Below are 27,970 nucleotides of genomic sequence, written 5' to 3'. Positions count from 1 at the left end.
CCGAATCAGGGGTCCCGTTTCATTTTGGGCGAACTGGATGAATCTCATCCTTTTCTGTTGTTTAACATTGTGGAATTTTCAACAGCAGAAGCCCGAGATAAATCCAGTGTCTGGGTGCCCCACTAAAAATCTGCGTATTGGGTCCACGTTAATGGATATGGACCCTGGATTTTATTCTTTTAAAATTGATAAAAATTAAAAATTTTCGTCGCCACTCACAGGGGGTATGTCCAACAAGCCTTCAGATCGGGGCCCCATGGAAAAGTTGACAGGTTTCATTTCGGGTGTCCCTGGATGAATCTCATTGATTTTTGTTGTTTAACATTGTAAAATTTGCAACACATCGGTAGCCCGAGATAAATCCAGTCAGGGCCCCCACTAAAATTCAACGAATTGGAGTTTGGGGAACCCCATGGAGAAGTTTTCTGGGGTTACTTGATGAATCACATTTGTTTTTTGTTGCTTTATTATTATAAAATTCGCTTCTTCAGTAAGCTGGTGCTTTCACGTGTCCCTTTCTATAGCACGCTGATGAAATGGGACGAAATAAACAAGATATGTTGTGAAGAGAAAAGGGGTGGGGGGTTGGCCACCAAAGGTGGTAGGGGGGCAGAGCCTCCAGTACTGTATATAAAATAACATGTCCTGAATGATTCATCATCGCCGAGCCAAAACCACTGAAGCTGTAAATATCAAATTTTGTGAATAGTTTTTTTCACGACGTAAAGACTCACTACTCACTAAGAAATGGTTTTTCCATATTCGACAACCTAAGGGCGTCATAATAGGGGGGGGGGGGGTCAACGTTGAAATCATGCCGAGCCGAAACAGCTGAAGCTATAAATATGACATTAGATCAATATTGTAATATAGACTCACTGAGAAGGGATTTTTCCAAATTCAACCGCCAAAGGGGGGTTTCAAAAGTTATATGGAGCAATCAGCACTGAGCCGAAGTCGCTTAAGCCATAAATATGAAATTTAGTTAGTATTATATTTTATAATGTACATACACACAGAGAAATGATTTCTGCAAGTCCATCACCCATGGGGGTTATGAGGTGAGAGTAATTATGAGATTGCAAAATCCACGCGAGCGAAGCCGCGGATAACAACTGGTAATAAAATATAATGCTTACTAAATTTGATATTTATGGCTTCAGGGATTTCGGCTCAGTGATGATTACTCCATATAACCTTTGAAACCCCCCCCCCCCTCTTTATTAGCGGGGTTGAATTTTGACATTTGACTTACAGTCTTAGACTTAAAACGAACATTCGTTTATGTTGATTTAAATATTCTAACAAATAAAAACACTTCTCAGCAGGCAATGTACTATATTGGTTTAAAACATATTACTACAATAGGAAACAAGCTGTGCCATAATAAATGGTAAAATCAGCACATTTGAAATATAATGAAAGGAGTCCCACAAGGATCGGCCCTTGGGTCATAATTATTTCTAGTTTATATTAATGATTTATGTAAAATGAAGTAGAACGGTAAAACGATTTCATTCGCAGGTGACACAAGCCTATATATTGAAGATGGGGGTGATTTTAAAAATCTTTAAAAATCTAGTCTAAGCATCGGTGACCACATGTCCCGCATTTTGTCTCGTATTTTCCGTGACAGTCCGGTTTTTCTGTTTTTTCTTCTCCATCCAGACTTTTTGAAAACTGTCACGGTTTTACTCGTTTATAGTCGAAGTTTTCTTGAATTTGTTTTTTAATTTGCTGTTGCAATATTTCCATATAGAAGTTTCGAAAATTTCATAAAATATCGCATTTCGTTTGAGGGGAAATCTAAGGAGGACACCTACAATCCACCAGTGGATTGAAATTGGTTGTTGATGATGCCACACCTATTAAAACCAGTATTTTAAATACAGTTAAACTCGGTTATAACGACATCGGCGAAGATTCCGCGGGATTTCGGCGTTATAACCGAGTCTGGCTGTATTGCTTTCACTTTTAGAATATTGTTCTAGAGCTGTTTTAGTTATTTTCTAACATTTACCGGTGACTATGTATGATCCCCACCTCATATTAGTTCGCTACGACGCAGTTTCATTTTGTAGAGGCCATATAATTATGTCCTACTACTGATGCTGGAAAAAAAAATTAATGGAATAAAGTGAATATAAAGATAAGTTTAATTTTCTCCATCAGCAAAACTGGTAAAAGAAAGCCATAGCCTCATATTGTTTAAAATTATATGCGTGAGTTCAAAAATCGTATGAAATTATCTCGTTTTAAACATCCAATTCTTGGACATAAAACCTCTTGGGTGACAAATAACACTTTCGAAAACTGAAACTCACGGAACCACAGCTTCAAAAAACGATAGAAAAAATGGCATTCTTTTGGGCAATGTTAGAGGAGTATTTTAGAAGGATAATTTTCACACAGCTTTCATTACATGCATATTTAATTGGTAATTTTCAATCAAAACCTACAATATTTAATTAGTAATATCTTACATAATTTTCATTCAAAACATACAGTATTTATTTAACAATTTTCGACATGATTTTCTTCCTTACATATTTATAATTAAAGGGTTCCAATCTACTAATCTAGAAAAGCAGATAACACGCAAATGTAAGAAAAATATTCATTTCTCAGAAATATTTATACCATAATTAAAATGGTACATTATGAGCTATACCTCTCAAATAGTCTTAAATGTCACATCCTTGATGATACTTATCAACTAAATTCTTTTATCTCTGCGCAGAGTCCCGGTATTTCTTTCTCCTAATCAATGTGATGGTTTTGTCCACTTACAGTTTGCTCCATCCGAACTTCATTCAAACTCTGTTCTCTTTTTATGGCACCGATGAACTATCATATATCTGGGTGGTGAGCAGATAATTGCTGTTGGAACGCTCGATGCCATCCTTCTATAGAATTGTTGGTATTAGGGAAATCGTTACGCGTTCCTTGAAAGCAGTTCCAAATGTCGGTGTCGAAGCGCGGCTGACGACGACCACCACGACGAAGAGGACGCCCGATCCAAGTGTCTTCAAATCTACACTTCATCATAAATACGTTTTCGGAACAATCGGATTTTTTAATCATTTGTGACACTACTAGGTTAAAAACTGACTGACTAACTCACTCACTCCCTCACTCACTAACCAATTTACTCGATCGCTCAATCACTGACTCGATCAATCACTCACTCAGTCACTACTGGGTCACTCACTCACCCGCTCAATCACTTACTCACTCGGTCACTCACTGGGTCACTCACTCACTGACTCGGTCACTCACTGGGTCACTCACTCACTGACTCGGTCACTCACTCAATCACTTACTCACTCGGTCACTCAGTCACTCACTGGGTCACTCAATCACTTACTTACTCGGTCGGTCACTCAATCACTGACTCGGTCACTGGATCAATCACTCGGTCACTCAGTCATTCACTGGGACACTGGATCACTGACTCGGTCACTCGCTCAATCACTTTATCACTCGGTCACTCGTTCAATCACATTATCACTCGGTCACTCAGTTACTCACTGGGTCACTCATGGGGTCACTCAATCACTAGGTCACTCAGTCCCTCACTGGGTCACTCACTCACTGGGCCACTCACTCACTCGGTCACTCGCTCAATCACTTACTCACTCGGTCACTCGCTCAATCACTTAGTCACTCACTGGGTCACTCACTCACTCACTCGCTTACTTACTCGGTCGGTCGCTCAATCACTGACTCGGTCACTGGATCAATCACTCGGTCACTCGCTCAATCACTTACTCACTTGGTCACTCAGTCACTCACTGGATCACTCACTCACTCACTCGGTCACTCACTCGCTCAATCCCTCACTCACTGACTCAGTAACTCAATCGCTCACTCCCTCGCATTGAACTGTTGTCGGTGAATTTTCCTAGTGGTGAATTGCATGGCGGTGAATTGTCGGTCGGTGAATTGCATGTCGGTGAATTGCATGGCGGTGAATTGTTGTCGGTGAATTGTTGTCGGTGAATTTTCCGCACACGCTCTTTACCGAAGTTGCACTTGGAGACGTTGACGCAGAGTCCATATTCTTGAAGTATGTTGAAGAGAGTCTTGAGATGATGGATGTGTTCATCAGGATCTTTTGATGCAATCAGGATGTCGTCGACGAATGCGTAAACCCCAGGAAGTCCTCTGGTCACTTCATCGATGAATCGCTAGAAGGTTGCAGAAGCGTTGCGCTATCCGAATTGCATCCTGGTGCTTTCAAACAATCCGAAAGGTGTGCATATTGCTGTTTTGTGGATGTCATCAGGATTTATTGGGATCTGGTGGTAGGCCTTTATGAGATCCACATGGCTGAAAATTTTAGTACCATGCAGTTCAGCAGTGAAATCAGCTATGCAAAGAATGGGATATTTGTCTTTTAATATTTGTGCATTTAAAGCACGGAAATCTCCAACAGGTCTCCATTCCAAGGTACCCCTTTTTGGAACCATATGAAGTGGTGAGGCGTAATTACTCCTCGAAGGTCTCAAATGCCCCAGTTACAGCACATCTTATGAAATTCCGATTTCGCTATTTTTAATCTGTCTGGAGCTAACCTACGAGGTTTCGCCACAACAGGCGGCCCTTTTGTGGATATATGATAGATGGTGTTGTGCTTTACTGGTGCATTTGGATTAGGAAGTTTAGTGATCTCCGGGAATTCAGAAATCAGCTTGTGATACACTGAGTCATCGGTAATCGTTTTCACCGAATGAATGCACGTTGCATTTGAGACGCGTCCGGAACTTTTCAATTTCGTTTTCAAGTCACGTAGGAACTTGTTACGAAGGTCCGGGACTAAGTCGAAATAATGAAGGAAGTCCGCACCCAGTATAGGCGTTGACACATTTGCGATGTAAAATGGATAGGAAAAATTTCGTCTCAAGCCTAAATCCACGGAAAGAATACGTTGGCCGTACACCTCGACGGATGATGAATTCCCGGCTGCGAACGCTTGAACAGGCCGTTGCTTGCGCTGAGAAAGGCTTGCCGGCAAGATCGAAAAATCACTGCCCGTATCAACGACGAAAGATAGATTCGTTTTCGTGTCTTTCACAAACAGGTGACGTGACGTAGGTGGCAAAGAGCACAAGTCACTTCTACTCTTTGCTCAGTTCGTTTCCCGAATATTTGCAGAGAGAAACACATTTCTTGGCATCGGTGCCGAATCGTCGATGATACCAACACTCGTCGCAATTTTTCGATCTGCTACGCTGTCGCGAGTAGCGATTTCGGTACGGGCTACGACTTCGCCCTCGGGAAATTTCGTCGATTCGCAGATGGGGCATTTCGATTTCCAACAACAAACGTTCCTCGATGGAATTCGCGGAAGAGTTAGAACAGGCACTTACCGCTTGTGGTGCTACGTCCATGACGCGATCGGCGATTTCGGTCGCTTTGTCCAACGTTAGCGGTGTGACCGCAGCCAGGATGGATTGCACAGATGTCGGCAAATGCTGAAGAAACGGTCCAACATGGGCTCGTCCGGAACGCTGTGTGATTCCGCGCGACGCCGCATGACGCGCTAAAGTTCACTTGAACGATGATCACCGAGTTGCTCCCCTGTGAGAAGTTTCCGTTTCTCTTGCTGTGACGATTCGCCACTGTGCTTGATAATGTTCAACTGCACGCGTTGTTTCCGTTGAGATGCACCCGCTGTTTCGTTTTTAGATATAATGTCTCAACTCATGATCAGATCAGACTTTCCAAGGTCACTAATATCGGAGTATTATTAGACGGTTTCGTGTAGCTTCAAGACAGAGACATGCATTTTTATCTTACACGAAAGGACGGACTTTATTTACACAACATACTATGCACAGGACGAGAAACGAACTGCGTGATAACTCGAATAATCACATGAGGGCGCTTTGAGCGCGTACATCAATCATCGCTCTGAGGAAGTGGCTTTCTTTTCCCACACGTGTCGACGGCGACGCCACAGGGGTAATGATTGCTTTTTTGAGTGATTCTGGGAAAACACCACTTTGAAAACAATTATTAACTAGTGTTAAGATGTTCTCTTAGGACGGTATTACACTGTAAAAGTTTGATAAAAACCCTTTTATAAAACTTGAAAAATCTAACCAATAAGGTTATTGGTTACATTCTAGAAAATGCAATCGGTGACTTTATTGGCTGCATTTTTCAAGTTTTATAAAAGGACTTTTACCAAACTTTTATAGTGTAATACCGGCCTTACGCGTAAAAACCTTACCGTCACGAATCCAACAATATGCGAAGTTGTGTTGTTGCTTATGATGTTTGGAATGATGAAACACATTTTTCATGTATGGGCTCAAATGTTCATTAAAATAAACTGGTGTGGGTCGCAGTCTGCTGTGAATCGAAGACGCTTTCAGTTTCTTAGATTTTGCCAACTTGAAAAAATTTTTACGATTAGATTTTTTATCGAACTGAATTATGATCGGCTTTATTTTATCTTTTTTCTTCGTAGGCACTCGATGTATAACTGTAATATTGTCCACCAGATCTCTTTGCACCTGATCAGCTATTCTTGCCTTCAATTCAATCACATCCTCATTTTCAGTCTCTGGAAGGCCTTGGATCTCAATGTTACAGCGACGGGAATATTGTTGTAGTTCACCAATTTCAATCTGAAGTTTCTTGACTTCAGATTTTAGCTCAGAATTTTCCGATGACAGTTCTTGTTGCTTTGTTTGTTACTCAAGTAATTGGGATTGATAGTTCTTGTTTTGGTCACTCAGTTCTTTGAATTGGCAGCACATGTATGATTTCAGTGGTTGTATGTGATCATAGAATGCTTCAATTATTCCGTTCACGATATCTCTTATATCACTAGGCAATTTTTCAGTATCGAAAGAGAGTAACTGCATATCCATCAATGGTTCGGGATCCGGATCCCTCGTAGAAGTATCCCTTGGATCATTTTGTCTACGTGGATCTTTCTTCGATGACTTGGTTGCTGTTTCTTTACATTTAAAGCATATCCAACTCAGAACTCGATCACGTGTCAGCCTGCGGAATACCAGTTCGCTGAAACCTCCACAACTATAATGGAAGATGTCTTTGCATTTAGTGAAACTAATCGAATCGTCTGGAATTATGATTGTCTCAACACACCTGGAACACACTTTCTCTGCCATGCCGAATAAGATCAGAGCTCTCTTATTATTTGTATTATATGAATAAAAAAATTTTACACATAGTACACATCCGTGAAATTATGTGATTAAGAAAAATTATATATGTTATATTAAAACTGAATAATGCGTTACGATGGGAAAAAAATTAGCCCAAGCAAACAATAAATTTCAGACAGAGCCTCAATCGTACACACCCACTCGCTTAGCTGTTGCCTCCCTACCCCTTGTTTTTATTTGAGATTTTGAGATATGTGGGTCCAACAGTCCGTGGAAGTTCCAAATTTGGTAGGATTTGTTTTCAAGTAATTTGGTATGGAGAGGGATAGGTACTTGGACTGTTGGGTAGAAATGAGGTTCTTGAGACTCCGAGTAGAGGTAGATATTGAGGATTTGAGTACATTAGATTTGTTGGATTTATACAGGGTGTCCATAATTAAAAAACCCTATTTAAAAGTAACCTACAGGCGAAATCAGTCATCAGAAAAGTGTAAAATTTTGTGGAGGACTTGATGAAGTGATGGGATGAAAAAAGGGAGTTTTGGTTTCAGGGAGAAAAAATTAGTTGCACATGTCTCCACCAGAGGAAGTTTCACTTTGCATACCTGTAGTAAACATGTAAATTTATGTGATATCACGTAGCAGTTGTTATAAAACCTAGAAACATTCTCGGAAATCCTGTTTCTCAATGTGTTTGCTGCTCACAATGACGATAAGTTTACGAGATTGCGCTTTCTTGGTCAAATTGTTTTACCGAAACAGCAATTCCGCAGTAACTGTTCTACGGAAATATCGAACTTGAAAGAGGATTCGAAAAGGCCCAATGAATGTTAAAACCTTCGGAGCATGATAACGGAATTTGAAACTACAGGATCGTTGGTTGTCCGTCCCGGAAAAGGACGAAAACCCATTTCTATTGACGCAGTACAGGAGGTTACGTTTCAGGTGGAAGAGGACAGAGCTTCAAATTCTCGTGGTAGCACCAGTGTCAGGCGTGTAGCACAGGCATCGGATAGGCCATGTTCAACTGTCCATAAGATCATGTGGAATATCCTCCTATATTATCCGTACAAACTTTCACTTGTGCAGCGGTTGCTTCTACATGATTATGACGCTCGACTCCGGTTCGCACTGCAGTTTCTAGCTCGCGTAGAGGTCGATTCAGAATGACCTTGGAATATCCCCTGGACAGATGAAGCGCATTTTCACTTGGATGGTGCAGTCAGTACTCACAATTGCCGAATTTGGGAACCAGAAAATCCGCACGCTATCTTAGAGGTCCCGTTTCATTCACCAAAAGTGACGGTATGGTGTGGATTTACTGCATCATTGTTTTCGGTCCCTACGTCTACGAGGAGTTACGTTCTTTAAGTCCAGTGACATGTTCGAACACTGGGAAGTGCTGTTACAGAATCAAATTGTTCCGGATCTGCAAGTCACTGATTGTGTCTGCAGTCACTGCCTTGCAGACACAATCTTCATACCAGACGGAGCTCCTCCACACATTGCAGTGTGTGTTAAGAATGTTATTAAAACACATTTGACAGAAGAACGACGTGTCATCAGTCGGCACTTCCCTAATTTATGGCCTTCCTGATCCCCGGACTTTAATCCATGCGATTTTTGGCTTTGGGGACATTTGGAACATCTGGTAAGTCGTGACAAGAATTTTACCTGATCTTAACGGCAGCATTTCACGCCACGTGCTGAAAATTTCCCCGCACACACTTCGGTCAGTTGTGGAACATGCCATCTTGCGATTTCACATGAGTAGGGGCAGAAAGGGGCTTCTGCCCCACCGCAGCCGCCGCAGCCGCAGCCATTCCCCATTCCGCAGCCACCGCATCCTTCTATTCCGCAGCCATCCCCCACTTTTCCGCAGCCAGCACCTGAGTCATTTTCTTCTGTGATAAGGGGGCTTTCTTAAATCAAACTTTAGTGTCTGATCACTCCCATGACGTCAAAGATTTTTCAACGCTGCCCCCATTCCGCAGCCACCGCAACCTTCTATTCCGCAGCCATACCCCACTTTTCCGCAGCCAGCACCTGAGTCATTTTGTTTAGTGTGATAAGAGAATCACTTCTTTCTTGATTCAGAGGGATCTTTCCTAAATTAAACTTTAGTGTCTGATGTCAGGGGTTGCGTTAGCAAGCTAGATATTTAAATTTCTACCAGGGATCTTTCTCAAATTATCGTTTTTTAACTTAATTTTTTTCTGTCGTTATTCTAAGAGGGCTCAATTATTTTGAAATAAAAATTTCCCAAAATTATCGTTTTTATTTTTAGCCACTGCAAGTCGTGTGGGGTCGTTCTTGAATTAAACTTTTTCATATCACCCTAAAAAGTTTTCCCCAAGTCTCAACGATGATGTCACAACACTCCGTGATAGGATTTAGAAGGATCTTTCTTAAATTAACGTTTTTTAACTAACTTTTTTTCAAAGAGGTTTGATGAGGGCTTAAATTATTTTAAAATAAAAAATTATCGGGTTTTTTTTAGCCACTACGATGCAAGTCGTTCCTAAATTAAATTTTTTATGTCACATTTTCTAAGGTTCCAAGTTGTTATTCTAAAAGGGCTCGTCATATATTAAATTATCTTTTGGAATTTCTTATTTCTATCTCAAGTGATGAGATTTTTTTTTTTTCAAAGAGGGTGCAATTCCTAAATTATCGTTTGGAATTTTTTTTTTATCCCCATGTTCAAATCTGACTTTCAACCAAATAATGCGATTTTTCACAAGAGGGGACTCGTTCATAAATCAGCTAGTAAAAATGCATGTAAAAAGACTTTAAATCTTACGCAACAAAATATTTGAATAGTAATATATATGTATATAATCACCACTTTATATTTTTGTATACGTCCTTCCAAATTAACGTTTTCACTAATACCATGATATCACAACACTCCGTGATGGGGTATTTTTCAAAGAGGGGTTGTATCGTTTGGAAATTTTTTTTTTTTTTGTGAAATTCGTCACAACTCTGACCTCACATCCGTCCCTAATGTTCTATACCTTTTTTCTTTTTTTTTTTAATTTCATGCCCATGACGTCGTCAGGTCATTATTCTGAAATATTTTTTTTTCACAGGGGTCGTTCTTGAATTATCGTTTACGCGTCGTTAAATTATCGTTTGGAAAACTTTTCATTCTGACATGTTTTTTACCATCGTGTAACTTCTCTTGAAATACGAGTTCGTTTACTTATCTGAGAAAATTTTCCGAGCTGTAAAATAAAAGAGTTACTACAAATGAATTGCAAAGTCTTTTTTACAAATCAAGTTTTCAATTATTCAATATTTTAAATAATTTTCTTCAATCATACATTTCAAATTTTCATAATTAATCAAATAATTCTCCGTGGCGTTATGATTTTCCACTAGAATTTCAGCGATGTCATGAAAGTCAAGGCATGATCGTAATATTTGTAATAATGTTAAGTTATCAAGCAACTGCGTGCCCAGCTGATAGCCCATGGCGCATCCACGACAACTAGATATTTTTTCCCCTACGAAATCATAACTTCTTTTAAACTTCCGACTATAGCAACGGTAATGTAGAACTTGTGTTCATCACTTTAGCTTGATTTTTTCTTTTACGCTAACTCTTCTACTATTTTTTCCAATGACATCCTCTCTAATGTTCTGGGTACAGTAACATAAAGTTAATTTTTGTTGGAAAAACTATAAATTGCGAAAGAAGGAGGGAAAGCTCCAATACAATTCTTCCATCTACCGAGATATCACACTTAGTACGAGAAGAGGTCAAAGAGAAATCGAACTAGCGCAAAAACACTCTTGATCGCTATAGTTCATTCTTTCTTAACAGTCAACCAACAGGTAGACACTTTTTGCTTTCATAAAAAATAATATATATTTTTCACATGCATTTGTTAATCTTGAAGAAACCCCCGCGACGTTTTAGTGATCTCACAGTCAAATAGCGTGATAAGACAAAATATTTTATCCGAATGTATATGATTTCCTGAAGCAACAAAAAAAATTAAAGGTCATCTTTCAACGAAGAGTCAAGAATCACTTACCATGGTGGATACTCATTCATCGTTTATTGAGAGCTTGCAAAAGAGTTAGCTTACAGTGTTTAGTACTAGCTTCAATCTTTTACCTGCAAACTTACGCATTTGTCAACATCGGGAAAAAATAACAGCGAAGAAGAAGATGCTATAGAAACAATAAAATCAAAAATATAGTAATACCAAGAGGCTTTGAAATACTTTTAACATATATTTATATGTGGTGGTGGAGTGGTGGTCGAGTGGTTATAGTGCGGACTCGTGATGCGAGGATCCGGGTTCGAACCCCACAGTGGTGGTCGGCTGAAGTTGGTTTTCTGTGGTTCCCAACTTCAAGGCGCAAATGCGAGCCGATCTCCCCGTTAAAAAGTCTTGCCACAGAGAGCAACAGTCCTACAACGGTAAATCATTCAACCATAACACTTCACTCATAGTTAGAAAAACTGGGGACAGCACTACACATAACAAGCATTACACAGAAACAAAAACTGTACGTCAGGTTGCACTACACGTACACGCACATTCCCGCATGTACCGATTCGTTGGGGGTTCGTTGTGGGGTTCCGCGGGGGGGTGTAGCAGTAGTAGGTAGGGCCTCCAAAAAATGGCTCGGGGATCCATGATTTTCTTAAGTCAGCCACCTCGTTGGGCAATTTGCCTGTTGTGGCGTCGTATTTGTATTTGTATTTTTATTGATTATTCTAGATAATTTCTTTGAATCGTATCATCTCCCACCCAACTCAGCATTATCATCACCGCGATTCATTACTGGATCTCCATTTGGATTTACCCACATGTTTTCTCATTCGTAAAACGTTCTGGGTGCAGCTGTGAATCTGATAATATCGGGGTGGTCGCCTTTGATGGCGAACTTGAGATGTCGATTAAAAGAAAGTCATTGGCTGATTCACGATTATTCGCCCAATCTCGAACTCGTTGTTGAGTCTAAAAATGAAACATTTGGGGGAAAAAAAAACCTTTTATTTTAAAAATAGATAAATTTAAAGAATAATTTTGCTATTTTTTGAGTTTTCCTACAAAAAAAAATTTCAATTTTAGTGATGAGGATTATATAGACAACCGAAGAAAAAACTTTTATTTTGTTTTATTTTTTTATGTCCTCCTAGTATCACAAAACAGTTTGTGAAACTATGACGTTGAAATTGGATAAACCGTGTCGATCAAAAGACGTCTCGCACTTCAATAGTATGTTTAAAATGTTGATACTAATAGGAAAACAATATTTTGTAGCATCGATTTTATTTTTCTATTGAGCATAAAAAATAGTTTAAACAAAATAATTGAAGAATTGTGTCAGGAATATTATGTTTATTACAACTGACTACATTCGAGACACTTTTAAAAATAGAGCAGTCTGTACAAAACGTATGTTTTTAACTATAATTCAGAGATATTTTTTAGCTGTTACACATTATTTCATCGAAATTAGCTTATTTTTATACTTACGCTGAACATTTTACACTGAAAAACTAATGTATATAGTCATTTTTATACACTACGGGGCTATAGCAGTTGTCAATTCAATGAATTAGAAGTTCTAAGATATGCTAAATATTTTCGGAAATATGTTAATTTTTATGAAACAATACATGAAGTTTGAAAGAAAAGAAATTCAATATTTTATATTTAAACACTTGTAAAATACAACTGAGTATATAGCCAGTTCATTGCAGTTAGTATCACCTGAAAACCACGACTAAAAAATTTCATTAAAATATCGAACATACTTTTGAGAAGATGAGTTTTGCACGCAGTGAAGTAACGAAAAACACGAATCTTCATGAACACGTTTAAAAATTAATTGAGACCTATACTCTGGTTGAATTGACTCAGCTAGAATTTTTTTCATCACTTCATATGTATAAGAATAAAATAGTTGTGTATTTCTATGAAAAAAAAAAAAAAAAGAATCGCTAATTTCCATGATATTCGTCATTTGAAGATAGTCACAACCTTAAGTTCACATCGAGAAACGTTCATAACGTTATATAGATCGCTAATAAATGAGAGATGCACATCACACACTCCTTATTTTTACCTTTAAAATCGAAAACGATGTTAACTCTGTTGGATAATTTTAACCGCTTGATGGGCGTACATATTTAAAATGCAGGTTAAACACAACCCGATAAAACCGACACCACCGATAATTCTTTTCATACTCTTTTAAATTTTCAAGACAAGAGAGGACGGAACTTTTTATAATTAAAGACTAATACAATGTTGTTAGAAAGAAAGTCAAAATTAACAGGAGAACCATATAAAACAATTGTTTTATTTCACAGTAAGAATCGATAAAACGGAATAAATTGAAAACTATATCAATTTTCCTTTTTTTTCTTCGTTAATGAATTTCCCTCCTCAGGAGACCTTTTCATAGATGACTGGGCATTCCCTTCCAAGGTATCACATATCTCATGTTATGCTCTCATTCTATGCTCATTTCAAACTGAGCGAAGTCATTAAGTAAATCACACTCATGCTGCATATTGTAGAAAAGCCTAGAAAAATTCAGCTGAAATGTGAAGAAGAAAATCGCTGTCAAATTGAGGTGAGTATCCCGACACGCTCTCGCTGTTTAAACTCCCAATGACAAGTAACGCGGATAAAAAATGAATACGTACGGAAAATCGTGACGTGGAATACAACAATTTCAATTAGAGTGAAATTGATTCGAAGTATATTTTTGATAACAAAGTTGCTGTCTTTTGAAAATGTCACTATCTTCATAAATCCGTAATTGTAATAGTTCAACCTCTCATAAGAAAGTCGCAAGCAGACGTGAAAAAAATTCTTCACCTCCATTCTTCAATTGGCATATATGAAGTAGTTGCATATCACACGACACCTGCGAGAACACTATGTATCGATCACATATTCAGAGACCCTCGCGAAGAATGGTAATGAAAATTTTTACAACGTTGAACCTCAGCGTGAAGAAAATTCCTCTTCCGTGCGTCATTCAGATCACTGTATAGACTTTTTTCCCCTTCACATCTCTGCTTCTACACTCCACAAACCAATATAGCACACATTTTCTTAAATTATTTTTTTTTTCTGTTTAAAACATTTTTGTTTTTTCAATTTTTTAATATTTTAAACTCTTCCCCAGATCTAGTTCTTACATTTTAACCACTCCCGGAACGCTAAAACTTTAGCTAAAGCACAATGGCCCTGCTGCTTTGGGTGATATGAACATGAAACCAGACTTTTCGAAACATTCATCGGGGAATCCAATAGTATATAGGATGGAAGACCGAATTGTCGCTGCAAAATTTTCGCTTTTTCTTCGAATTTCACGAAAATCGTATGATAATTTTCATTTATTCGGACCAAGTCTGCTACAACCATCTCGTACGGGTTAAAACCCAAGTACCACCCAAGTTTGCGTATGTTTCCATACACCCATGAAACCTGGGAGAATTCTCCATCACTTAAATCGTGAACACTAAATGATGCCTTATAAATGTTATGATATGTCTCATCTGTTTCCAAGTTAGAAAAACTTTATTCCTTAACAATAAATTCTCGCGATCTTAACCTATAACACTCAACATCTGACACGCATGCCACAGCAAACAGGAAGAAATTTACTTACTCATAGAGTGTAGAAACAGAGATGGAAAATCTAAATACACTAGCTGGAATCGAACGAAAGAAACAAGGTGATTACAGTTTATTAGACACTCGATCAAATATACTTAGATTAGGCCAAGCTGACGAGTTCCGCTTGTATAGAATTATGCTAAAATATCAAACTTCAACTAATTTGGGGGGGGGGGGTGTTATGCCGCCATTGTAGCCGTAGTTAACATTTCAACCCTAAGTGGCTAAGAATAGAGGCATTAGTTAGTCAGTCACACGAGTGTTTGTCCATCCTTACGTCTCTTTTTTGATTCATATACCAATGTGTGTGATAATCAAGTGAAACCAACAGATCCGTAATATGCAACCCCTGATACGAGTTCATGAAGTGAGGGGTGCTAAACTGAGATAGTTGTAAATAGTCAAAAAAGTGGGTGATAAGAGGATCGAATGATAAGAGTGAGTTGTTATCTCGAACGTACTCATGCAAACTCATGCAACCTTCTCCTCAGATTCCATCACACATGATGTGTAGTATGTGTAGAGACAGATACATAAGCTCACTGCGAACAACCGAGAGTGCGTGATGAATTAAGTTACAAGTGTTTTTACAGAGGGGAAGGCTGGTGCGTCAATACCAAATCATTACCCCATGATAATGATAATCAGAAGAAAAAAAAAATAGTAAGAATTGTAATCGAAATCACATCAGACACTAATCAACAGTGGACACTTTTAATCGCAATATGATAGAGCACAACTTTTTTTTATTGCAATAAAAAAAGTTAAGTAAATGAAACCAAGGAAGCAAAAAAATAAATAAATAAATCTCTCTTCACACCAATTCCTTATACACTGTATTGCCTTCGCCTCATATACACGCAAGCTAGCAAAAAAAAAAAAAAAGGAATTCATTAAAATTCATACAATGCATTACGTCTCCATCAATCAATCAAATGATTGATCTACGTACACCTTTCAACGTTGTTTCACACAAAGAAAAGTAAAAAAAAAATCAGTTTCCTACGAACAAACTCTAGCTGTGGGGGAAAAAAAAGAATCAGCATGCATCCCTCTCTCAATTTTACTCTGCTGAATTTTGCTGAAATCACCGTTCAAATTTTATTTGACAAACAAAACATTTAACAAAAATTTGAAAATACTGCTACGTAAAATTCGGGAATTTAGCGTAAAATTTGTAAGTTTTTGAAAGAACGGTGATTTCAGCAAAATTCAGCAGAGTAAAATTGAGAGAGGGATGCATGCTGATTCTTTTTTTTCCCCCACAGCTAGAGTTTGTTCGTAGGAAACTGATTTTTTTTTTACTTTTCTTTGTGTGAAACAACGTTGAAAGGTGTACGTAGATCAATCATTTGATTGATTGATGGAGACGTAATGCATTGTATGAATTTTAATGAATTCCTTTTTTTTTTTTTTTGCTAGCTTGCGTGTATATGAGGCGAAGGCAATACAGTGTATAAGGAATTGGTGTGAAGAGAGATTTATTTATTTATTTTTTTGCTTCCTTGGTTTCATTTACTTAACTTTTTTTATTGCAATAAAAAAAAGTTGTGCTCTATCATATTGCGATTAAAAGTGTCCACTGTTGATTAGTGTCTGATGTGATTTCGATTACAATTCTTACTATTTTTTTTTTCTTCTGATTATCATTATCATGGGGTAATGATTTGGTATTGACGCACCAGCCTTCCCCTCTGTAAAAACACTTGTAACTTAATTCATCACGCACTCTTGGTTGTTCGCAGTGAGCTTATGTATCTGTCTCTACACATACTACACATCATGTGTGATGGAATCTGAGGAGAAGGTTGCATGAGTTTGCATGAGTACGTTCGAGATAACAACTCACTCTTATCATTCGATCCTCTTATCACCCACTTTTTTGACTATTTACAACTATCTCAGTTTAGCACCCCTCACTTCATGAACTCGTATCAGGGGTTGCATATTACGGATCTGTTGGTTTCACTTGATTATCACACACATTGGTATATGAATCAAAAAAGAGACGTAAGGATGGACAAACACTCGTGTGACTGACTAACTAATGCCTCTATTCTTAGCCACTTAGGGTTGAAATGTTAACTACGGCTACAATGGCGGCATAACACCCCCCCCCCCCCAAATTAGTTGAAGTTTGATATTTTAGCATAATTCTATACAAGCGGAACTCGTCAGCTTGGCCTAATCTAAGTATATTTGATCGAGTGTCTAATAAACTGTAATCACCTTGTTTCTTTCGTTCGATTCCAGCTAGTGTATTTAGATTTTCCATCTCTGTTTCTACACTCTATGAGTAAGTAAATTTCTTCCTGTTTGCTGTGGCATGCGTGTCAGATGTTGAGTGTTATAGGTTAAGATCGCGAGAATTTATTGTTAAGGAATAAAGTTTTTCTAACTTGGAAACAGATGAGACATATCATAACATTTATAAGGCATCATTTAGTGTTCACGATTTAAGTGATGGAGAATTCTCCCAGGTTTCATGGGTGTATGGAAACATACGCAAACTTGGGTGGTACTTGGGTTTTAACCCGTACGAGATGGTTGTAGCAGACTTGGTCCGAATAAATGAAAATTATCATACGATTTTCGTGAAATTCGAAGAAAAAGCGAAAATTTTGCAGCGACAATTCGGTCTTCCATCCTATATACTATTGGATTCCCCGATGAATGTTTCGAAAAGTCTGGTTTCATGTTCATATCACCCAAAGCAGCAGGGCCATTGTGCTTTAGCTAAAGTTTTAGCGTTCCGGGAGTGGTTAAAATGTAAGAACTAGATCTGGGGAAGAGTTTAAAATATTAAAAAATTGAAAAAACAAAAATGTTTTAAACAGAAAAAAAAAATAATTTAAGAAAATGTGTGCTATATTGGTTTGTGGAGTGTAGAAGCAGAGATGTGAAGGGGAAAAAAGTCTATACAGTGATCTGAATGACGCACGGAAGAGGAATTTTCTTCACGCTGAGGTTCAACGTTGTAAAAATTTTCATTACCATTCTTCGCGAGGGTCTCTGAATATGTGATCGATACATAGTGTTCTCGCAGGTGTCGTGTGATATGCAACTACTTCATATATGCCAATTGAAGAATGGAGGTGAAGAATTTTTTTCACGTCTGCTTGCGACTTTCTTATGAGAGGTTGAACTATTACAATTACGGATTTATGAAGATAGTGACATTTTCAAAAGACAGCAACTTTGTTATCAAAAATATACTTCGAATCAATTTCACTCTAATTGAAATTGTTGTATTCCACGTCACGATTTTCCGTACGTATTCATTTTTTATCCGCGTTACTTGTCATTGGGAGTTTAAACAGCGAGAGCGTGTCGGGATACTCACCTCAATTTGACAGCGATTTTCTTCTTCACATTTCAGCTGAATTTTTCTAGGCTTTTCTACAATATGCAGCATGAGTGTGATTTACTTAATGACTTCGCTCAGTTTGAAATGAGCATAGAATGAGAGCATAACATGAGATATGTGATACCTTGGAAGGGAATGCCCAGTCATCTATGAAAAGGTCTCCTGAGGAGGGAAATTCATTAACGAAGAAAAAAAAGGAAAATTGATATAGTTTTCAATTTATTCCGTTTTATCGATTCTTACTGTGAAATAAAACAATTGTTTTATATGGTTCTCCTGTTAATTTTGACTTTCTTTCTAACAACATTGTATTAGTCTTTAATTATAAAAAGTTCCGTCCTCTCTTGTCTTGAAAATTTAAAAGAGTATGAAAAGAATTATCGGTGGTGTCGGTTTTATCGGGTTGTGTTTAACCTGCATTTTAAATATGTACGCCCATCAAGCGGTTAAAATTATCCAACAGAGTTAACATCGTTTTCGATTTTAAAGGTAAAAATAAGGAGTGTGTGATGTGCATCTCTCATTTATTAGCGATCTATATAACGTTATGAACGTTTCTCGATGTGAACTTAAGGTTGTGACTATCTTCAAATGACGAATATCATGGAAATTAGCGATTCTTTTTTTTTTTTTTTTCATAGAAATACACAACTATTTTATTCTTATACATATGAAGTGATGAAAAAAATTCTAGCTGAGTCAATTCAACCAGAGTATAGGTCTCAATTAATTTTTAAACGTGTTCATGAAGATTCGTGTTTTTCGTTACTTCACTGCGTGCAAAACTCATCTTCTCAAAAGTATGTTCGATATTTTAATGAAATTTTTTAGTCGTGGTTTTCAGGTGATACTAACTGCAATGAACTGGCTATATACTCAGTTGTATTTTACAAGTGTTTAAATATAAAATATTGAATTTCTTTTCTTTCAAACTTCATGTATTGTTTCATAAAAATTAACATATTTCCGAAAATATTTAGCATATCTTAGAACTTCTAATTCATTGAATTGACAACTGCTATAGCCCCGTAGTGTATAAAAATGACTATATACATTAGTTTTTCAGTGTAAAATGTTCAGCGTAAGTATAAAAATAAGCTAATTTCGATGAAATAATGTGTAACAGCTAAAAAATATCTCTGAATTATAGTTAAAAACATACGTTTTGTACAGACTGCTCTATTTTTAAAAGTGTCTCGAATGTAGTCAGTTGTAATAAACATAATATTCCTGACACAATTCTTCAATTATTTTGTTTAAACTATTTTTTATGCTCAATAGAAAAATAAAATCGATGCTACAAAATATTGTTTTCCTATTAGTATCAACATTTTAAACATACTATTGAAGTGCGAGACGTCTTTTGATCGACACGGTTTATCCAATTTCAACGTCATAGTTTCACAAACTGTTTTGTGATACTAGGAGGACATAAAAAAATAAAACAAAATAAAAGTTTTTTCTTCGGTTGTCTATATAATCCTCATCACTAAAATTGAAATTTTTTTTTGTAGGAAAACTCAAAAAATAGCAAAATTATTCTTTAAATTTATCTATTTTTAAAATAAAAGGTTTTTTTTTCCCCCAAATGTTTCATTTTTAGACTCAACAACGAGTTCGAGATTGGGCGAATAATCGTGAATCAGCCAATGACTTTCTTTTAATCGACATCTCAAGTTCGCCATCAAAGGCGACCACCCCGATATTATCAGATTCACAGCTGCACCCAGAACGTTTTACGAATGAGAAAACATGTGGGTAAATCCAAATGGAGATCCAGTAATGAATCGCGGTGATGATAATGCTGAGTTGGGTGGGAGATGATACGATTCAAAGAAATTATCTAGAATAATCAATAAAAATACAAATACAAATACGACGCCACAACAGGCAAATTGCCCAACGAGGTGGCTGACTTAAGAAAATCATGGATCCCCGAGCCATTTTTTGGAGGCCCTACCTACTACTGCTACACCCCCCCGCGGAACCCCACAACGAACCCCCAACGAATCGGTACATGCGGGAATGTGCGTGTACGTGTAGTGCAACCTGACGTACAGTTTTTGTTTCTGTGTAATGCTTGTTATGTGTAGTGCTGTCCCCAGTTTTTCTAACTATGAGTGAAGTGTTATGGTTGAATGATTTACCGTTGTAGGACTGTTGCTCTCTGTGGCAAGACTTTTTAACGGGGAGATCGGCTCGCATTTGCGCCTTGAAGTTGGGAACCACAGAAAACCAACTTCAGCCGACCACCACTGTGGGGTTCGAACCCGGATCCTCGCATCACGAGTCCGCACTATAACCACTCGACCACCACTCCACCACCACATATAAATATATGTTAAAAGTATTTCAAAGCCTCTTGGTATTACTATATTTTTGATTTTATTGTTTCTATAGCATCTTCTTCTTCGCTGTTATTTTTTCCCGATGTTGACAAATGCGTAAGTTTGCAGGTAAAAGATTGAAGCTAGTACTAAACACTGTAAGCTAACTCTTTTGCAAGCTCTCAATAAACGATGAATGAGTATCCACCATGGTAAGTGATTCTTGACTCTTCGTTGAAAGATGACCTTTAATTTTTTTTGTTGCTTCAGGAAATCATATACATTCGGATAAAATATTTTGTCTTATCACGCTATTTGACTGTGAGATCACTAAAACGTCGCGGGGGTTTCTTCAAGATTAACAAATGCATGTGAAAAATATATATTATTTTTTATGAAAGCAAAAAGTGTCTACCTGTTGGTTGACTGTTAAGAAAGAATGAACTATAGCGATCAAGAGTGTTTTTGCGCTAGTTCGATTTCTCTTTGACCTCTTCTCGTACTAAGTGTGATATCTCGGTAGATGGAAGAATTGTATTGGAGCTTTCCCTCCTTCTTTCGCAATTTATAGTTTTTCCAACAAAAATTAACTTTATGTTACTGTACCCAGAACATTAGAGAGGATGTCATTGGAAAAAATAGTAGAAGAGTTAGCGTAAAAGAAAAAATCAAGCTAAAGTGATGAACACAAGTTCTACATTACCGTTGCTATAGTCGGAAGTTTAAAAGAAGTTATGATTTCGTAGGGGAAAAAATATCTAGTTGTCGTGGATGCGCCATGGGCTATCAGCTGGGCACGCAGTTGCTTGATAACTTAACATTATTACAAATATTACGATCATGCCTTGACTTTCATGACATCGCTGAAATTCTAGTGGAAAATCATAACGCCACGGAGAATTATTTGATTAATTATGAAAATTTGAAATGTATGATTGAAGAAAATTATTTAAAATATTGAATAATTGAAAACTTGATTTGTAAAAAAGACTTTGCAATTCATTTGTAGTAACTCTTTTATTTTACAGCTCGGAAAATTTTCTCAGATAAGTAAACGAACTCGTATTTCAAGAGAAGTTACACGATGGTAAAAAACATGTCAGAATGAAAAGTTTTCCAAACGATAATTTAACGACGCGTAAACGATAATTCAAGAACGACCCCTGTGAAAAAAAAATATTTCAGAATAATGACCTGACGACGTCATGGGCATGAAATTAAAAAAAAAAAGAAAAAAGGTATAGAACATTAGGGACGGATGTGAGGTCAGAGTTGTGACGAATTTCACAAAAAAAAAAAAAATTTCCAAACGATACAACCCCTCTTTGAAAAATACCCCATCACGGAGTGTTGTGATATCATGGTATTAGTGAAAACGTTAATTTGGAAGGACGTATACAAAAATATAAAGTGGTGATTATATACATATATATTACTATTCAAATATTTTGTTGCGTAAGATTTAAAGTCTTTTTACATGCATTTTTACTAGCTGATTTATGAACGAGTCCCCTCTTGTGAAAAATCGCATTATTTGGTTGAAAGTCAGATTTGAACATGGGGATAAAAAAAAAATTCCAAACGATAATTTAGGAATTGCACCCTCTTTGAAAAAAAAAAAATCTCATCACTTGAGATAGAAATAAGAAATTCCAAAAGATAATTTAATATATGACGAGCCCTTTTAGAATAACAACTTGGAACCTTAGAAAATGTGACATAAAAAATTTAATTTAGGAACGACTTGCATCGTAGTGGCTAAAAAAAACCCGATAATTTTTTATTTTAAAATAATTTAAGCCCTCATCAAACCTCTTTGAAAAAAAGTTAGTTAAAAAACGTTAATTTAAGAAAGATCCTTCTAAATCCTATCACGGAGTGTTGTGACATCATCGTTGAGACTTGGGGAAAACTTTTTAGGGTGATATGAAAAAGTTTAATTCAAGAACGACCCCACACGACTTGCAGTGGCTAAAAATAAAAACGATAATTTTGGGAAATTTTTATTTCAAAATAATTGAGCCCTCTTAGAATAACGACAGAAAAAAATTAAGTTAAAAAACGATAATTTGAGAAAGATCCCTGGTAGAAATTTAAATATCTAGCTTGCTAACGCAACCCCTGACATCAGACACTAAAGTTTAATTTAGGAAAGATCCCTCTGAATCAAGAAAGAAGTGATTCTCTTATCACACTAAACAAAATGACTCAGGTGCTGGCTGCGGAAAAGTGGGGTATGGCTGCGGAATAGAAGGTTGCGGTGGCTGCGGAATGGGGGCAGCGTTGAAAAATCTTTGACGTCATGGGAGTGATCAGACACTAAAGTTTGATTTAAGAAAGCCCCCTTATCACAGAAGAAAATGACTCAGGTGCTGGCTGCGGAAAAGTGGGGGATGGCTGCGGAATAGAAGGATGCGGTGGCTGCGGAATGGGGAATGGCTGCGGCTGCGGCGGCTGCGGTGGGGCAGAAGCCCCTTTCTGCCCCTACTCACATGGTATCCGAAAATGATGGCCATCATGTGGAACATGTTTTGTTGCAGTAACAATGGTAAAAGTGTTTAGCAATTCTTAAAATTGTAAACGTTTGCCTAAATGTGTCATTTCTTAATAAACGCCCTCTGGTGGCGACATGTGCAACTAGTTCCCCCCCCCCCAAAATAAATTTCGATCACTTCTGAAGTCCCCCACAAAATCTCACAGTTTTCTGATGACTGGATTCACCTGTGAGCTACTTTAAAATAGAATATTTTAATTTAGGGTCCGGCACGCCCTATGATAACTCTGTTGATCCAAGGACTGCGGAGAAACTTAGCCGAAACTATTTTTGTCGGGACTGTAGCTACGCATTTGTCTATAATAAGTTTGAAAGTTGACCATAGGATATGAATATCGTTGGGGGGGATATTGATAGAAAATAATTGAAATGGGAACGAGGATGGATTGTATTAAAGGGCTTTGTTAAAATTACGTTTGGAAGCGAGTTTGTAAGAAGAGATAGAGTAAAATTAAGAGAGAAATCAATAAATGGGATATTGTGATCTGAACAACCTTCGAAGGTGTAAGTATCAAGCATTTGAATTCGGTTAGAGGTGGCGACAAGATCGAGGGAGGAGCTGGGGTTACCACTAGTTGTTGTTGGTGCTAAAATGTTTTAGACAAGATTAAGCTTATAGAAGGCATCCAAGACTTTATTTTTGATTCGGTGGTTGCCAGACAGCAATTTCAAATTTTTCCAGTCGATTCCCAGGAGGTCCCAGTCTCCAGAGATAAGAAGGGGGAATGTGTATTAAGAAAACTTTTTCAAGGATTGATTCGAGTTGGACAAACAAGTTAAAATTTGAAGCCGGCGGTAAACAGAAATTAAGACCAGTGGGAAACAGGTTGGTGCCATTCGGTTCCAACGATTTCTAAGTCAGAATCTAAAGGGATTTCAGTAAGGGGGGAATAGAATTATTGAAAATTAGTGCAACACCCCCTCCCCGAGAGTGTCTTTTCGAAAAGCATTAAAACCAGGCGGTAAGATTTCGGAATTAAAAATCGTATTGTCTAACCATGATTATGTAACTGCAAAGAAGTGAGGATTATGACTAAGCAAGATTGATTTTCTGGAATCAACATTATTTCTTAAACTTCGAGTGTTAATGGTTCCCAACTTGAAGACTTTATTTTTCAATTTTGGGGTTGGGTGGATGATGCGAGTGCTATGGGAGACGGGTGGCCTAAAAGAGGGGGGGGGGCTGTTGTGGTTTGAGAGGAGTGGGAAGGCGAAGAAGGGTTAGTACTAGTTGGGTGTGGAAGATAGGGATAGTATCGTTGATATATAGTGGGATCCCATACGTATTTACAGTTATTTATAAGATAAAAATTATGAAAAAGTTTGATTATCTGGCCCCTGTTACGGAATTTTTGAGAAGCGTTCCAGATTTTCCCACGAAGCTTGCGTGTTTCAGATGAGAAGTCTTCAGAGATTGACATGTTACTATTTTTTAATTTAAAGACTTTTTTTTTATAATATCACTTTTAATTTTGAATTTATTAAATTTGATGATCTGCATCCGAGGGTCCTTTTAGGGCCTATTCGGCGATAACGATCTGTATCACTGGGTAAAATGTTGAATTCAAGGTGGTCAGAGCAGCATTGAATGATTTTGGATTCTAGGGTGGAGGGGGGACTCGAAGTCAACTTCTTCAGAGATGTTATGGAATATCAGGTTGCCACGGCGGGAACGGTCCTCCAAATTGGTAATTTTGTTGGTAAGAGAAGATTGTAGTTCGGGCAGATTTGAGGAGAAGTTATATGTACTTGATTTTGGAGTTCCTCTACGGGAAAAAGTTTCTCCTCAATTGCACTAAGACGCTCGCATAATCCATTTAGCTGATGACTGAATGAGTCTTGTTTTTGGGTGAGGAGGGTAAGTTGGTTTAGAAGGGTGGGATGGTAAGTTGAATTCAAGATATCAAGTATTTTAAACGAAAAATGTGTTGTTTTTTTCACGTAAACAACTACATCTCAAAAATTTTTCAAAGCATTCGAAAACTTCTAGTTCATTGCACTGAACAATTTTGTAACAAAACTGTATGTGAAGAACAAGTTCATAAAAGCAGTAGTATTTCATGTACCATGTTTTGCTTAAACACTGAAATTATGCCAATTTTAGGATTATAATTGGCAATCTAAATTTTTCTAGTCAAAATATTTATGAAAATTCATACATTTTTTCTTAATTTTATTCCGTATTCAAACTAAGGCCAGGGCTGCATTGTAAAAGTTTCGTAAAAGTTATTTTATAAAACTTGAAGAATCCAACCAATAAACTGATCGGTTGCATTTTCTCGAATGTAATCGATCAGCTTATTAGTTGTATTTTTCAAGTTTTATAAAAGCACTTTTACAAAACTTTTACAGAGTAATCCCGGCCTAAAATCACATGAGTTTCATCCAAAATGACATTTAAAAAAAAAAGTATCCAGTAAATAGTCAGTCGCCTTAACAACGCTTGACGGAGAACAAGATCAGTGTTTGTCATACAACATTCCATTTTACTCAAAATTCAAAAAATAGTGCATGAAAAAGTTTATTATTGCATAAAATATTTTTATTATATAAACTGAAGAGCCAAAAAAACTGGTCCAGGCATGCGTATGCAAATAAAGAGATATGAAACCAGAGTAAGGCGCTGTGGTCGGCAACGCCTATATAACACAACAAGTGTCTGGCATAGTTATTAGATGACTAATTTCAATTCTAATATTAGTATTAGAATTTTGAAAATTATATTTTTTGGACAACTTTCAAGAATTAAAAAAACCTGTAATAATGCTAAGGATTTTTTAGAAGCATATTCTGAATTTTTAAATATCTTGAGTGGCAACGGATTTCCATCTTCTTTTCTCTGGGTTTCAAAATTTCACCCACACATTTCTTATAGTCAATTTAGGCGGCACGATTTAAAAAAGTCTTACTCTTGGTATGTTTTTCTTCAAGTTTTCTCATTTTTCAATTTTTAAAACACTTTTTGTGTACATATTTTTGTGTTCTTAACTCATTTTTTATTTCATATTTTGATTCTAATTGTATATTGTCGTTTTTGCTGTTTGACTTCCAAAGCTTGTTTATCGCAAAAATGTCGGGGGAACTGGTGGTAATTTTATGCCTATTAGGCTTACCATCATTAGAAACATTTTTGCAGTTTGGAGCAATGTGGGGGGTTCCCCCTTGAGAACGACCTCCTCATTGATCCATATTTTTCCTTTTTACAATTTTTCAATAATTTCTCATCTTTCGCCTTTTCATACATATATGTACACTCATGTCCATAAATTAAGGATAATTCAGAATCACACGAAAATCGAAATCTAAAGTAAAAATTTCACCTGCAGAATTATCACACACATCTGCAAGAATGATATGCAAATTTCAGGAAGCCACCAGATGATGCCGATAGTACGTCACAATGACGAGAGTGTAAGAGGGGGGTATATAAGGAATGGTGGCAAAGAAGTGAAATTGTTCACAAGAGTTCTGTAAGGTGCTCAGTGCCATAAGCGAATAGTTATGACACAGAGGACGCATGTGGATGATTTTTTACTTGGTAGAATTATCGGCCGCCTGGAATGTGGGCGTACTCAGATGGAAGTATCCGAGGAACTTGGAATCACCCAAAGTGTCATCTCTAGGCTTTGGCAACGATTCCAAGATGACGGAAATGTCAGTAGACGTTACAGTACAGGTAGCCCCCGAGTTACAACGCCGAATGAAGACCGGTATTTGGCAGTAACTGCCAAAAGAAGCAGACGGAGCACAGCATCCGACCTACTACTTCACCAAACACCAACTTTGGCCATATCGCTATATTGCAATTTACTACCATTAGTGAGATGGGTTGGAAGTGAAGGCGTTGTCTATCGGTGGTCGCCTCGAGTTCGTTAGGGAAAATATCTTATCTATATCCTCCCTTGGGTTCGAACCCGGGACCCAGACAACAACCTTCACGATGGTAGACGAGTATCTTACCACCATGCCACTCGGGCACAGCATCCGACCTGTCTCGTCAGCTATCTGTAGCCACGGGTACCACAGTTTCAAGCCAAACCATGTACAGACGTTTGGGAGATATTGGTCTATATGCTCGCAGGCTTGTCAGATGTGTTCCGGTCACGGCAACTCACTGTCGGCAGCGATTAGCCTGGAGTAGAGAACATGCAATGTGGACATCGTCACAGTGGGCTTGTGTGATGCTTTCCGACGAGTCCAGGTTTAGCTTGCAGTCTGATTCACGTCGGACTTTCATATGGAGAACGCCAGGTACCCGTTACCACCAAGACTTTCGGCGTTTCGTTTGAGGCGTTCGTTCTCCTGTCGGAGTTCACTGATGAGAAGACAACATCATTGAACGAAACCGTTACGGTGGTACAGCATTGCTCGTTTGGGGTTGAATTATACTGGGTTCCAGAGCAGATCTGCATGTTCAAACCGGAACCATGAAAGCCCAAATTTATCGGGACATCATTCTGGAACAACATGTACGTTTGTTTAAGGGTGCCATTGGCGCAGAATTTGTTTTTATGGATGACAACGCCCGTCCTCACCGAGCAAACATCGTAAACGAATGCCTTGAATCTGAGGATATAACCCGTATGGAATGGCCAGCATTCTCACCTGACGTGAATCCGATAGAGCATGTGTGGGACATGCTTGGACGACGAGTTACAGCCCGTCAACCACCTCCTACATGTGTACCGGAACTTCGGAGAGCATTGCTTGCTGAGTGGAGTGAGCTTCCCTAAGATCAGATCGATAATTTGATACTCAGCATGCCTAGGCGTTGTACGGACTGTATTTCATCGCATGGGAGACATACAATGTATTAACCATCATACCAACCATGTAATAGTAAGTTTTTGTAAAGCAGATATTTTTTACAATTGCTCCAGGAAGCAAAAATCGTAGTTTTTATGGAAGGTATA

At 37.7% G+C, this 27,970-nt stretch overlaps 1 protein-coding gene across 2 annotated transcripts in view; it reads right to left on the bottom strand.

Moving 5' to 3' along the window:
* The window catches only part of LOC149080429 (kinesin-like protein KIF28), a 1,038,199-nt gene that overhangs the window by 654,740 nt on the left and 355,489 nt on the right, over positions 1 to 27,970 (bottom strand). The gene's annotated exons all lie outside the window — the stretch shown is intronic.

This window comes from Pholcus phalangioides, unplaced genomic scaffold (genome assembly GCF_987345545.1).
Source record: "Pholcus phalangioides strain wild (caught in Gottingen) unplaced genomic scaffold, Ppha-v1.0 ptg000011l_1, whole genome shotgun sequence".
NCBI lineage: Eukaryota > Metazoa > Arthropoda > Arachnida > Araneae > Pholcidae > Pholcus > Pholcus phalangioides.
Note: the sequence above shows the minus strand (reverse complement) of the source record. Positions and strands in the feature narration are given on the sequence as shown.